An 11,618-nucleotide genomic window follows, 5' to 3' on the forward strand; every position below is an offset into this window, starting at 1 on the left:
AAATTACCTACCAATTCCTCTGGGGAGAGGAACCCATTAAACTCTTTTAAAAGAAAGAAATGTGAAAGGAAATAAAAGAGTGGATGGAAAGGTTACCATGTGCATGGAGTTTAATATTACATTTGGTATGAGTTATTATACATACATTTAATTATATGATTATCAATTAATCACATAATTAAATTACTGGGAATAAAATACAATTTAATATTATTTACTCCAACTCATGTTATAATTTAATTTAACATTTATTATATTATCTTTAATTAATTTCTAAAATTTTAAATTTAAAATAAAAACTATGGGAGGGGTAGAAGGATTGGGGACCAAAACGTCGAAAAGTGTTCTCTGTTTTTTAACTCAACCATTAGAGAATCTCCTCCATCTTTTCATCGTCGGTTCTATGGTGTAGTGGTTAGCACTCTGGACTTTGAATCCAGCGACCTGGGTTCGAATCCCGGTAGGACCTTTGTTTTATTTCAAGTTCTCTTTTTGGTCCTAGGCCGCGACCATATCTAAATTTAATTCCATCACATTTTAATATTTATATGTGATAAGCTTCGACCATATCTAGTTTTAGTCCCACATCTGGAAAAAATTAAGATGCACCGGTGACGCCCTGCATAAGGTGCGGCCGCGACTGTACACAAAACGCACAGCTGCGTGGCAGGTACGTAGCGAATTATTCTTTCGCCTTTTACTAAAGAATACCGTGTGCCTACTACATAAAGCAGCATACATTTATTTTTGGAGGGCTTTCTTTGTTTGAAGTGGCCCGAACAAATCAAACATTAAAATATTGTACATATGAGGCTTCTTCCATTGATAAACTTCTCACTATGTTTTTGGATCTAAGCTCGTCTTATCAGGAAAAAGAACTTTGCGTTACGGTGTTTGGCTTCAGCAATTTTGAAATTACAGTTGCTAAATGAAAATTTTCATTGCATAGATAAACCCAGCTAGTCTTAGGGTGTTTGGTCTATAAATGTTTTTTTACCTGTCACTATAATAAATCAGAAAGCCCTCGACCGGCAGCCAAGAAACCTAGCAAAAATTTCATCGGGTGAACTGTAGTTTTTTCTCCAGCCAAATGACATAACAGACAGATATTTCTACAAGAACTACCTGGGGCAGCCACTTCCAACTAGAAAGAAGCTGATTGACTAGACGAACAAGTGCACAATCTCAAACAAAGAATGTGCTTATTGCCTTTGTCATTCTGTCTGGCTAAATATCCTGAGCTTGCGCATGCTCAGGCTTGTGGGTGTATTCGTAGTCCAAGTGAACAAAAGCTCGCTCTATCTCAGGCAACTGCTCGAGCTTCTCTTGCAGGGCTTCACCGATGACGTGTGCTTCTCTTAGCGGCATCTCTGACGGCAAGACAATGTCTACTTCGATAAAGTAGTGGGAGCCAAATGTGTAAGCCCGCACCGTATCGATCTGCCTTATGGCTTTGTGGTGATTCCAACACAGGAATGTTAGCTTCTGCAGATATCCTGGTGCTGCACTGCGGCCTACCAGGGAGTTCACATTTTCAAGCACCGTCATTGACCCAGTACAGTGTATGCAATGACAACTGCAAGTGTAATAGTAGTGTTGCATTAGTATTTGCATCGATCATAATATTTGATGGTAAACATATTACAGGAATTTATACACAGAATAATAAAGGAAAATTGTAATTTTTACTAAAAATATGAACATAAAGGTAGTCAGGCAGTAGTTTTCCAAAGTTTCCATGGTTGGAAAAGAATAATATAAATTCTTGATGATGGGAAGGAGGAGGTATGCTATTTAACTATGATAAGATTGGTTGAGTCATGAGTGAATTACCAATTCCTCTAGGGAGAGGAATCCATTTAACTCTTTTAAAGGAAATCATTGGAAATGTGAATGGAAATAAAAAACAGAGTGGATGGAAAGGCCTTCATGTGCATGGAGTTTAGTCACATCGAAGAATGAGTGGCTTGTTGATTGTTTAATAGTGAATACAACCATGAGGTACTTTTTAGTTTAAATGATCATGCATAACGTAATTAATCACGTAATCAATACTATGAAAAATTAAACCTAATATTTACTATATTATTTGAATTAATAAATAAATATAATTAATTTCTAATTTTTTAAATTAAAATAAAAAATATGGGAGGTGTGGGTACTGGGTAGAAGGATGGTGTCCATGAATGTTTAGGGACTAAAATAGCACCACCGGCCTCCACCGCCGCTCTCAATGCTACTCCGGTGCTGCCGAAAAGTCTTCTCCTTTTTTTGGGACTCTAGGCACTAGAGGAGTTGCTCCAGCTCCCTCACGAACTCGATGGCGTCGTCGATTATGGAGGCCTGATCTCCTTGAACAAGCGAATCAATTTCACGATCAACTCTAATGTTTAAATGAATCGATTAGCTTAATACTGTAATTTCCACCCTTTACACGTACAATCTTAGCATGAGCGAGTGGAGTGCCCGGAGATTCTCGTTCATCTGCCGCCTCCGGTTGCGTTCCACGGCGATGTGCATTCCGCCGATTGCTAATATTCTTCGCCTCATCTGCACTCGCCTTCTCGACCAATCGCAGCTTCTGCACCGAGGATGGGGCGTTCTCCAACCAGTACCTGCCGACAACCTTTGTCCCCTCTCTCTCCTCCTCCCCTTCGACCGTCGAGGGAGGAAGAGGAGGAGGAAGAAGCAACGGCTCGTCGTGCGACCTCAAGAAATAGCTCTCGTCCTCAAAGGCTTTGGACTGCTGGAGCTGAACTCTCCGAACTGCATCACATCGGCGAAGCTGAGCTTGTCCAGGGATATCTGGGCTTGGGCAGGATCGCTCACTCTCGGGGAACAGATAGCAAGAGGAGGAAGGGGAGGAATTGGGACGCGACCTAAGGAGGATAATTTCAGGGAAAAAATTTGTTAATCCTCGAAGGTTTTCAGATATCGGATTATATCCCTCATTCAGTAACATTGTAGACATTTTTCATTATCGCAAATCATTGAGAAACACACATGATTATTGGGTGGCAAAAGATGAATACGTTCGTTGTCAGTGTCCCCGTCAATCTGTCCAAGACCAACATAAACGAGAAATACACATGATTATTTGTTGCCAGCTGGTTCCCGACGGTACTTCACATATGTAACTCGATCACGTGCTACGTAGTTCGTTGCTCTTGAATCTACAATCCACAAAGGATACGAATCAGCTAACAACACTGTACTTGTAATATATTGCTCGTGGAAAGAAGATAACAATGGATCTACCTTTTTAGGCTCAATACAATTCCGAACAAAATGACCCTTCTTGCCACAGTTGAAGCAGGTCAACTTGCTCATAGGTCTTTGTTCATATCTCTTTCCTTTCTTCTTGATTTGTTTTTTAACAGCAACAGCACTAGCCTCCTTTTTTTCCCTTTCCTTTCTTAAACCATCTTTCTTATTCTTAGAACCAGAACCTTCAACAACAAAAGCTTGATCAGAAATCCTTGCCGATTCAATCCTCTCCGCCTCAAGTTCAACATGGCGTGAGACATCGGTGAAAGTTTTGATACTCTCACTGTGGGTCGGATTCTGTTTCATCGTTTCCCAAGAATCAGGAAGGGAACGGATGACTGCTTGAACCTGTTGTTCATCGGTCAACGTATGACCAACAGTTTTAAGCTCTCGAATCATGTTACCCATTTCTCTGAGATGTTGAGCCATGGTAACATTCGAGCATTTTTTATAGCTATCAAACTTAATTGTTAGCTGACGGAGATTATTGAAACTAACTCCACTGTACTTTTCTCTAAGGGTTACCCAGACAGCATGATTTGATGGTAATGTCTCATACTCAAATACCAGGTCATCTACTATTGAACTAATCAATATTCCCTTAGCAATGAAGTCCTTCCTTTTCCATGCCTTATAGGCATCAAGGTCACGTCTGTGCTGTGTTGTTGAACCATCAGCTGGTTCTTCCATAATTTGATTTACAACCTCTAGAACTTCTTGTTCCTCAAGAACGTATTATATCTTGAGGTGTCAGATTTTGTAGTTATCCCCATATAATTTCTCACCCTTATTGAGTTCAGCTATGATGTTTTTAGTTGCCATGATCTACATAATAAATAAACACATTATTTATTATTTCAGTATAATTCATATATGTGTAATTATTTATTGATTCAATGTAAATTAGAGTTAGTTTGCAAAATCAAGTGATAGCATTGTTTTCACTCATCATTTGTATGTTCTAATCTAATCAACATTAATCAATCATATTACACACATCCCATCTAATGAACCAATCATTTAATATAAATGAATCATTATTAAAATGAACTAATCATTTTATTGAACATGAACGAATCATGTATATATAAACTAATCATATCATGAAATGAACTAATCATTATCAAGTTTGTTAACATATAACATAACTTTTCATTATATAATTCTGTTCGTACATAACGACAGAAATTATTACATGACTCAAATACTAAATGAGCTAACACTGTTCGTACATAATGACAGTAAACAGAACACTAATAAACTAGATAAACCAGCACTACTCCCACTAGGATAAATGCTAGAGCAATGGGCAATTGTATCCCGTTTATCTCAGACTCTATGATGGGTAGATCAACCTTAGATATATCCATCAGATCCATTTCTGGATCTTCTACACACTCTTGAGGATCCTCCTCTGATTCTTCGGGATCAATCTCTAGATCCTCCTCGAGATTCATCTCTGATCCTCGTCAAAATCTTCAGGATCCATTTCTGGATCCTCTTCAAGTTCTTTGAGGTTCATTTCCAGATCATCTTCAGATTCTACAGGATTTGGATCCTCCTCTAAATCTTCGAAATTCATTTCTGGATCCTCGTCAGATTCTTTGAGGTCCATATCTTCGGGATCTGGGTCCTCTTCAGATTCTTCAGGACCCCATTCCAAATGAAGTAACTGTCTGCACTACAGGTGCAGCGGAGGCCGACAAAAGGTGGGTGAATTGTTGAAAACAAAAATAAACTATACCCTCCTCGGATTTCAACTCAGAAAAACAATAGTAAAATAATAACAACTAAAGAAATAAAAATTAAGCAGAAGACAGGAATTTAACCTGGTAACAACCAAGAGGGTTGTTAATCCAGGGCAGTAACAAAAGCGCAGTAGAAGATCTCCTTTTGTTGAAGGTGGAGAAGCCTTTTACACTTTGAAGCTTAGAACTATTGCTAGGAAAGACTATACAATTGATTGCTTGAGTTGTATTCTATTTCCTAGCTCCAGGGGCCTTTAAATAACTCCTAGAAAGTCTATCCCGAGGGTCCAAGGCGCCTCCAGCTCGATCAGCGGATAAAACTCTATCCGCAGCGAAAATGGTCATTTTGACCAGTCCGAGGCACCTCCAACAAGATTAGAGGCGCCTCCAAGCCTGATGGAGGCGCCTCCAAGCTAGTTGGCAGCATTTCCAGCTTACTTGCTTCAGCCTCTGACGCTCCGTTCTTTTGGGTGATTTCGGCCAACCGAAATAGGGCTCACCCGAACCCAATTTCCGGCCTTCTCCTCGAGCAGTCTTCCTCCCCGGCTTAACGTCCCTCGAACGACGCGTACGTTCTTCTCGCCCACCGGTGTACTCTTCCGCATCTCTCTCATCTTTCGGACGCACCGAGCCCGTCGGCTCCCTTCCCGTGCCGTCCTTCTCGCTAGCTGCGTCTTGCGCTCGACTTCCTGCGCTCCTAAGTTCCTGCACACTTAGACACAGGGATCAAACACAAGCAGGACCTAACCAACTTGGTTGATCACATCAAAACACCCACGGAGACCAACAATCTCCCCCTTTTTGATGTGCATCAACCCAAGTTCAAGTTAGGATAAAAATAGACACAAAACAGTAATTTTAAAGGAAATTAGTAAACTAGCATGTTAAGCATTAGTTTGCAATAAGTAAAATTGCAACTACTAAATTAAGGGTTAACCAAAAAAAATTCTCTCCCCCTAAAATATATACTTCTCTAAGCTTGTACCTTTTTCTCCCTTTGATCACAGCAAAAACGGGGTAATAGAAGAAAAAAATTATTTTTTAGAAAAAAAATTCTAAGCAAAACTTTCAAGAGACATTTTTCTATAAAAAAATGAATTTCTAAGGAAATGTTTAAAAACTTTTCAAAGCATTATCTAATTCTAATTTTAATGCTTTTATCAGAAAGTTAATTAAACATTTTCATTTCGATATTTCGGCTTCCAGGTCGTGGCGAGGCACTAGACCTTCTTGGTTATTGGAGCAACAACCACTTCCTTAGACAAAGCTTCCATAAAGAAATTCAAAGTTTAATTTTCTTACTGTAAGCTTTTAAATGAATTAATTTAGCACAGATTTCGGAACCTAATAGAGGTTCTTTCCTACAGGGTTATTCAAAAATTTCGGGGGTACATAGTTCTTAGGCACTCTTCTAAGTTGACCCTGATGATTTCTAATGTAACAATTTAATCTACCATAAATCCATAGTTTTGATTTTGGAAATCTGTTTAGGCATGCTTTATTTTTCAATTCTTTAATTTTCTTTTTCAATTTTGCATTCTCTAATTTCAAATCGTCATTTTCTTTTTCTAATTTATCTAATTCTTTCAAAAGTGCTTTAATAAAGCGAAAAGACTGAGTCGGGGTTAGATTACGTACCTTACTTACCTGACTTGGTGAGGCTCCCCCTTCACTGCAGCTTTCCTCTTCTGATGTTCCTCCCCTTCTTCTATGCTCATCTCTGAGCTTGACTCTTCTTCAATCTGATGGTTGGCCATAAGCGCTAGTCCTGAGAAGGCTTCGATGTCTGATTCGGAGGACAACGAATCTGACCAAGTTGCCTTCAGGTTCTTGTGCTTGGAGGATTTTGGATTCTTGTACTTTACCTTTTCTTTTTCTTTCTGCTTGTTTTTTAACTTCGGGCAGTCATCCTTGATGTGCCCTTCTTCGTTGCAGTTGTAGCAATTAACTGTTCTTCTTTTTCGTTCATGCTTCTGCGATCTAAATTTGTTAGATTTAAAAAATTTATTAAATCGTCTTACCATTAACACAGCTTTGGATTCGTCGATCGAGGCTTCGGAGTCAGAATTATTTGTCCTTGCCTTCAAGGCAATGTTCTGACTTGCTTTCTCTACTCCATTGGGCTCTGCAACTCGAGATTCGTGAAGTTCAAAAGTAGAAAACAGATTTTCTAATGTACTTACCTCCAAGTCCTTAGAGATGTAGTACGCATGTACTAAGGAGGCCTATTCGGGAGTTCTCGGGAAGGTGTTGAGCGCGTACCGGATCGTTTGTTACTTCTTCTCCAAGATTGGTTAGTTGCGTGATCAGTTCTTTGATCCTTGCTTGGAGTTGCGCTACCTTTTCGCCTTGGTTCATCCGGAGGTTCGTTAACTGGGTCCGGAGGATGTCGCGCCTTGCTAGCTTCGCTTCGGAGGTACCTTCGTGAAGTTCCAGGAATTTTTCCCAGAGATCTTTCGCGGAGTCGTAGCTTCCGATCCGATTTACCTCCTGAGGTGGCAGAACGCTGAGCAGGTGGAACTCAGCATTTCCGTTGGCGACAAAATCGGCTTGCTCCTTTTTGCTCCACGTGTTTTCTTCTTTATTTTTTGGCGCTGCATATCCATATTTCATTATTAAAAGTATATCAAATTCAGTTTTAAAAAATACCTCCATTTTTCGCTTCCATGTGGCGAAATCTCCGTCAAACTTTGGAGGATGAATATTTGCTCCGGCCATCGTCTTGATCGTTGTGCTTCAGTCGGCGGTTAGTCCTTCTGAGGCGGTCTGGATCTGATACCAATTGTAGGTGCAGTGGAGGCCGGCAAGAGGGGGTGAATTGCTGAAAACAAAAATAAACTATACCCTCTTCGAATTTCAACTCAGAAAAGTAATAGTAAAATAATAACAACTAAAGAAATAGAAATTAAGCAGAAGATAGGAATTTAACCTGGTTACAACTAAGAGGGTTGTTAATCCAGGGCAGTAACAAAAGCGCAGTAGAAGATCTCCTTTTGTTGAAGGCGGAGAAGCCTTTTATACTTTGAAACTTAGAACTATTGCTAGGAAAGGCTATACAATTGATTACTTGAGTTGTATTCTATTTCCTAGCTCCAGGGGCCTTTATATAGCTCCTGGAAAGTATATCCCTAGGGTCCAAGGCGCCTCCAACAAGGTTCAAGGCGCCTCCAGCTCGGTCAGCGGATAAAACTCTATCCGCAGCGAAAACAGTCATTTTGACCAGTCCGAGGCGCCTCCAACAAGACTGGAGGCGCCTTCAAGCTGGAGGCGCCTCCAAGCCTGATGGAGGCGCCTCCAAGCTAGCTTGCAGCATTTTCAGCTTACTTGCTTCAGCTTCTGACGCTCCGTTCTTTTGGGTGATTTCGGCCAACCGAAATAGGGCTCACTCGAACCCAATTTCCGGCCTTCTCCTCGAGCAGTCTTCCTCCCCGGCTTAACGTCCCTCAAACGCCGCGCACATTCTTCTCGCCCACCAGTGTACTCTTCCGCAGCTCTCTCGTCCTTAGGACGCACCGAGCCCGTCGGCTCCCTTCCCGTGCCGTCCTTCTCGCTAGCTGCGTCTTCCGCTCGACTTCCTGCGCTCCTAAGTTCTTGCACACTTAGACACAGGGATCAAACACAATCAGGACCTAACCAACTTGGTTGATCACATCAAAACACCCACGGGGACCAACATGCACATCTCTGAATATGAGATGTGCCCATCAGAATCATCCCAAAGTTGGAATACTATCTGCCTTAGATGTTCCGATAATGAATAAACCAGAGACCATCTTCTTTCTTTTCTTGGACTGGATATTCTTCTTGCTCAAGATTCCAGAACAACCAATCAAGTCGACCAATAAGCCTACCGACTCCGTGATCCAGGTCATATTCCAGTTTCTTGATCTCCTCCCATAGCTCATGTTGTCGATCATAGCGACCAATCATCATGTATATTGTTCTTTATATCTATAATTGAAAATCATAATGTCAGTATAAAATCGACAGACCACTAACAAAAATCGGTCATATTCAATTCTCACATATAGAACAAAATATACAGAATACACAAGCAATTAAGAAAAACAAAATTCTTATTTTGGGAAGTTTCATGTGACTGATACATTAGATCGGTCGATCAGGAATCCAGATCTTAAGCTTAGTCTATCGTCCTCATTAAAACTAATCTAATTAGACAGAGATTTCTGACCTATGTTCTGTTATTATTTAAGCTCATTTGAGTCAATCTCAAACTTGTTGATCAAATTTAGGTCCGTTTGATTCGTCCAATTGCTCATTGGATTAAGTCTGACCCATTAGAATAAATCTAATTTTTTTAATCAAATCTGACATAACAGAACTAATTCGGTCATATTTGATCATCCCAACTTTTGTAATCAAGATCACCCCAATTAATTCAATAATAAACCGAACTGGTTAAACAAATAAATAATTTGAACCAGATCTAGGTATTATCGAATCAAATTGGTTTGCTTAAATCAACTAATAATTTAAATCAGACCTGAGTTTGATTGGACAAGTTGGTCTGATTCAATTTTTAATAAATTGAACCATAAATTAATTAAATATCTATTTATTAATTAATAATATATTTCAATATGCATTTAATTAATTAATAAATATATTTAATTAAAATTTAAACATCCACTGTATATAATATTCGTGAAGAGGAAAAAAAACATGTATGCACCGTGCTTCGTTAAAAAAAATTTCTGTTCATCATGCTGTTTTTTTTCATCTTTACTCTTTAATCGATTCAGTGCATTAGTGCATTGTTCACGTTTTTTATTTATTCAAAACGAAATACTGTTCAATTTTTTTTTTTCAATCGATTCCTAAATCCATTCAGTGCACTGTTCATGTGTTTGAATCCATTGAAATGAAAATCGATTCAATTCAATTGAATCGATTGATTAATCGATTCAATTGAATTAATTGACGGATGAACAATGCTCATCTTCTTCGTGATAAAAAGACTGTGAGTATTTCTCACGCCGATTTTCATCGGTACTAAAACAAGGTCGTCGGCACTCCTCTGTCGCGACTCTATGCCGCCGAGGACTACCTGATTCTGGGTGGAAATAGCAGAAACAGGATCTGGCAGAGATCCCAGAAATTACAATTTCGCAATTTCTCCATTAGCGATCGCGATTTCTCAGTTGCGTAGGGATTTATAGGCTTTCAAAAATGTTCTGATACCATTGTTGTATCTTTGAGAGCATGAAACGAAAACGAAATCAAAGCGATAACCACTCACAGTGATTTTCCGAAGAAATCCCATATGAAGACACTGATCGACGAAGACGCTGTTGCTGTCGGAAGCACGATCACGAGCAACTGGAAAGCGCTTCAGGGTTCACGAACCAAATCCCAAATGTTCAACTTTTGGCTCTCTGATCACCTCACAAACCCTCTATTACGTTCTCTCTGATCACTTTCGCTTCGCTCGTTTTTTTTTCTCATTGCTTTGACGCTCTTTTTATAAGAAGCTTAAGGAAGACGAAGGGGAAACGACGCCCCTTTGTCTCCTCGACATTATGCAGCAAGGAGAGAGATGGAGGGGAAACGACACCCCTTCATTTCCTTAACGTCTAACAGTCCTAACCCCGATAATTGAGTTAGAGGTAAAGTTACTACGTGAGGACAATCAGTCATCCACAATTCAGTGAGGAAATTGAGATTGTTAAGGTAGTCAGGCAGTAGTTTTCCAAAGTTTCCATGGTTGGGAAAGAATAATATAATTTCTTGATGAAGGGAAGGAGGAGGTATGCTATTAACTATGATAAGATAGGGTAGTGAATTACCTACCAATTCCTCTGTGGAGAGGAATCCATTAACTCTTTTAAAAGAAAGAAAATGGGAAAGGAAATAAAAGAGTGGATGGAAAGGTTATCATGTACATGGAGTTTAATATTACGTTTGGTTTAAATTATTATACATATATTTAATTATGTGATTATTAATTAATCACATAATTAAATTTTGAGGAATAAAATATAATATAATATTATTTAATCCAACTCATGTTATAATTTAGTTTAACATTTATTATATTATCTTTAATTAATTTCTAAATTTTTAATAAAAACGATGGGAGAGGTAGAAGGATTGCGAGTGACTCCAGGCATTGGAGAATCTCCTCCACCTTTTTAACATCGGTTCTATGGTGTAGTGGTTAGCACTCTGGACTTTGAATCCAGCGACCTGGGTTCGAATCCCGGTAGGACCTTTGTTTTGTTTCTAGTTCTCTTTTTGGTCGTATGCTGATATAAATCTGCATTATTTTGCCGTCAAAGAGAGACAGCTTTCTAATAAGATAAGATGCGGCCGCGACCATATCTATATTTAATTCCATCACATTTTAATATTTATACGTGATAAGCTTCGACCATATCTAGTTTTAGTCCCACATCTGGAAAAAATTAAGATGCACCGGGTGACGCCCTGCATAAGGTGCGGCCGCGACTGTTCACAAAACGCACAGCTGCGTGGCAGGTACATAGCGAATTATTCTTTCGCCTTTTACTAAAGAATACCGTGTGCCTACCACATAAAGCAGCATACATTTATTTTTGGAGGGCTTTCTTTGTTTCGAAGTGG

At 39.3% G+C, this 11,618-nt stretch overlaps 4 non-coding genes across 4 annotated transcripts; all 4 read left to right on the forward strand.

The window, feature by feature from the left end:
* The first annotated feature begins 397 nt into the window (after positions 1–397).
* TRNAQ-UUG lies at positions 398–469 on the forward strand. Its single transcript has one exon. It is a non-coding gene; the product is annotated as a tRNA-Gln (tRNA).
* Positions 470–657: 188 nt separating this feature from the next.
* On the forward strand, positions 658–774 carry LOC122039096. Its single transcript, XR_006127993.1, has one exon. It is a non-coding gene; the product is annotated as a U5 spliceosomal RNA (small nuclear RNA).
* Positions 775–11,175: 10,401 nt separating this feature from the next.
* On the forward strand, positions 11,176–11,247 carry TRNAQ-UUG. The gene has a single exon. It is a non-coding gene; the product is annotated as a tRNA-Gln (tRNA).
* A 253-nt stretch (positions 11,248–11,500) lies between these two features.
* LOC122039091 lies at positions 11,501–11,618 on the forward strand. Its single transcript, XR_006127988.1, has one exon. It is a non-coding gene; the product is annotated as a U5 spliceosomal RNA (small nuclear RNA).

The sequence above is a fragment of the Zingiber officinale genome, chromosome 1A (genome assembly GCF_018446385.1).
Source record: "Zingiber officinale cultivar Zhangliang chromosome 1A, Zo_v1.1, whole genome shotgun sequence".
In the NCBI taxonomy this organism is placed as follows: Eukaryota; Viridiplantae; Streptophyta; class Magnoliopsida; order Zingiberales; family Zingiberaceae; genus Zingiber; species Zingiber officinale.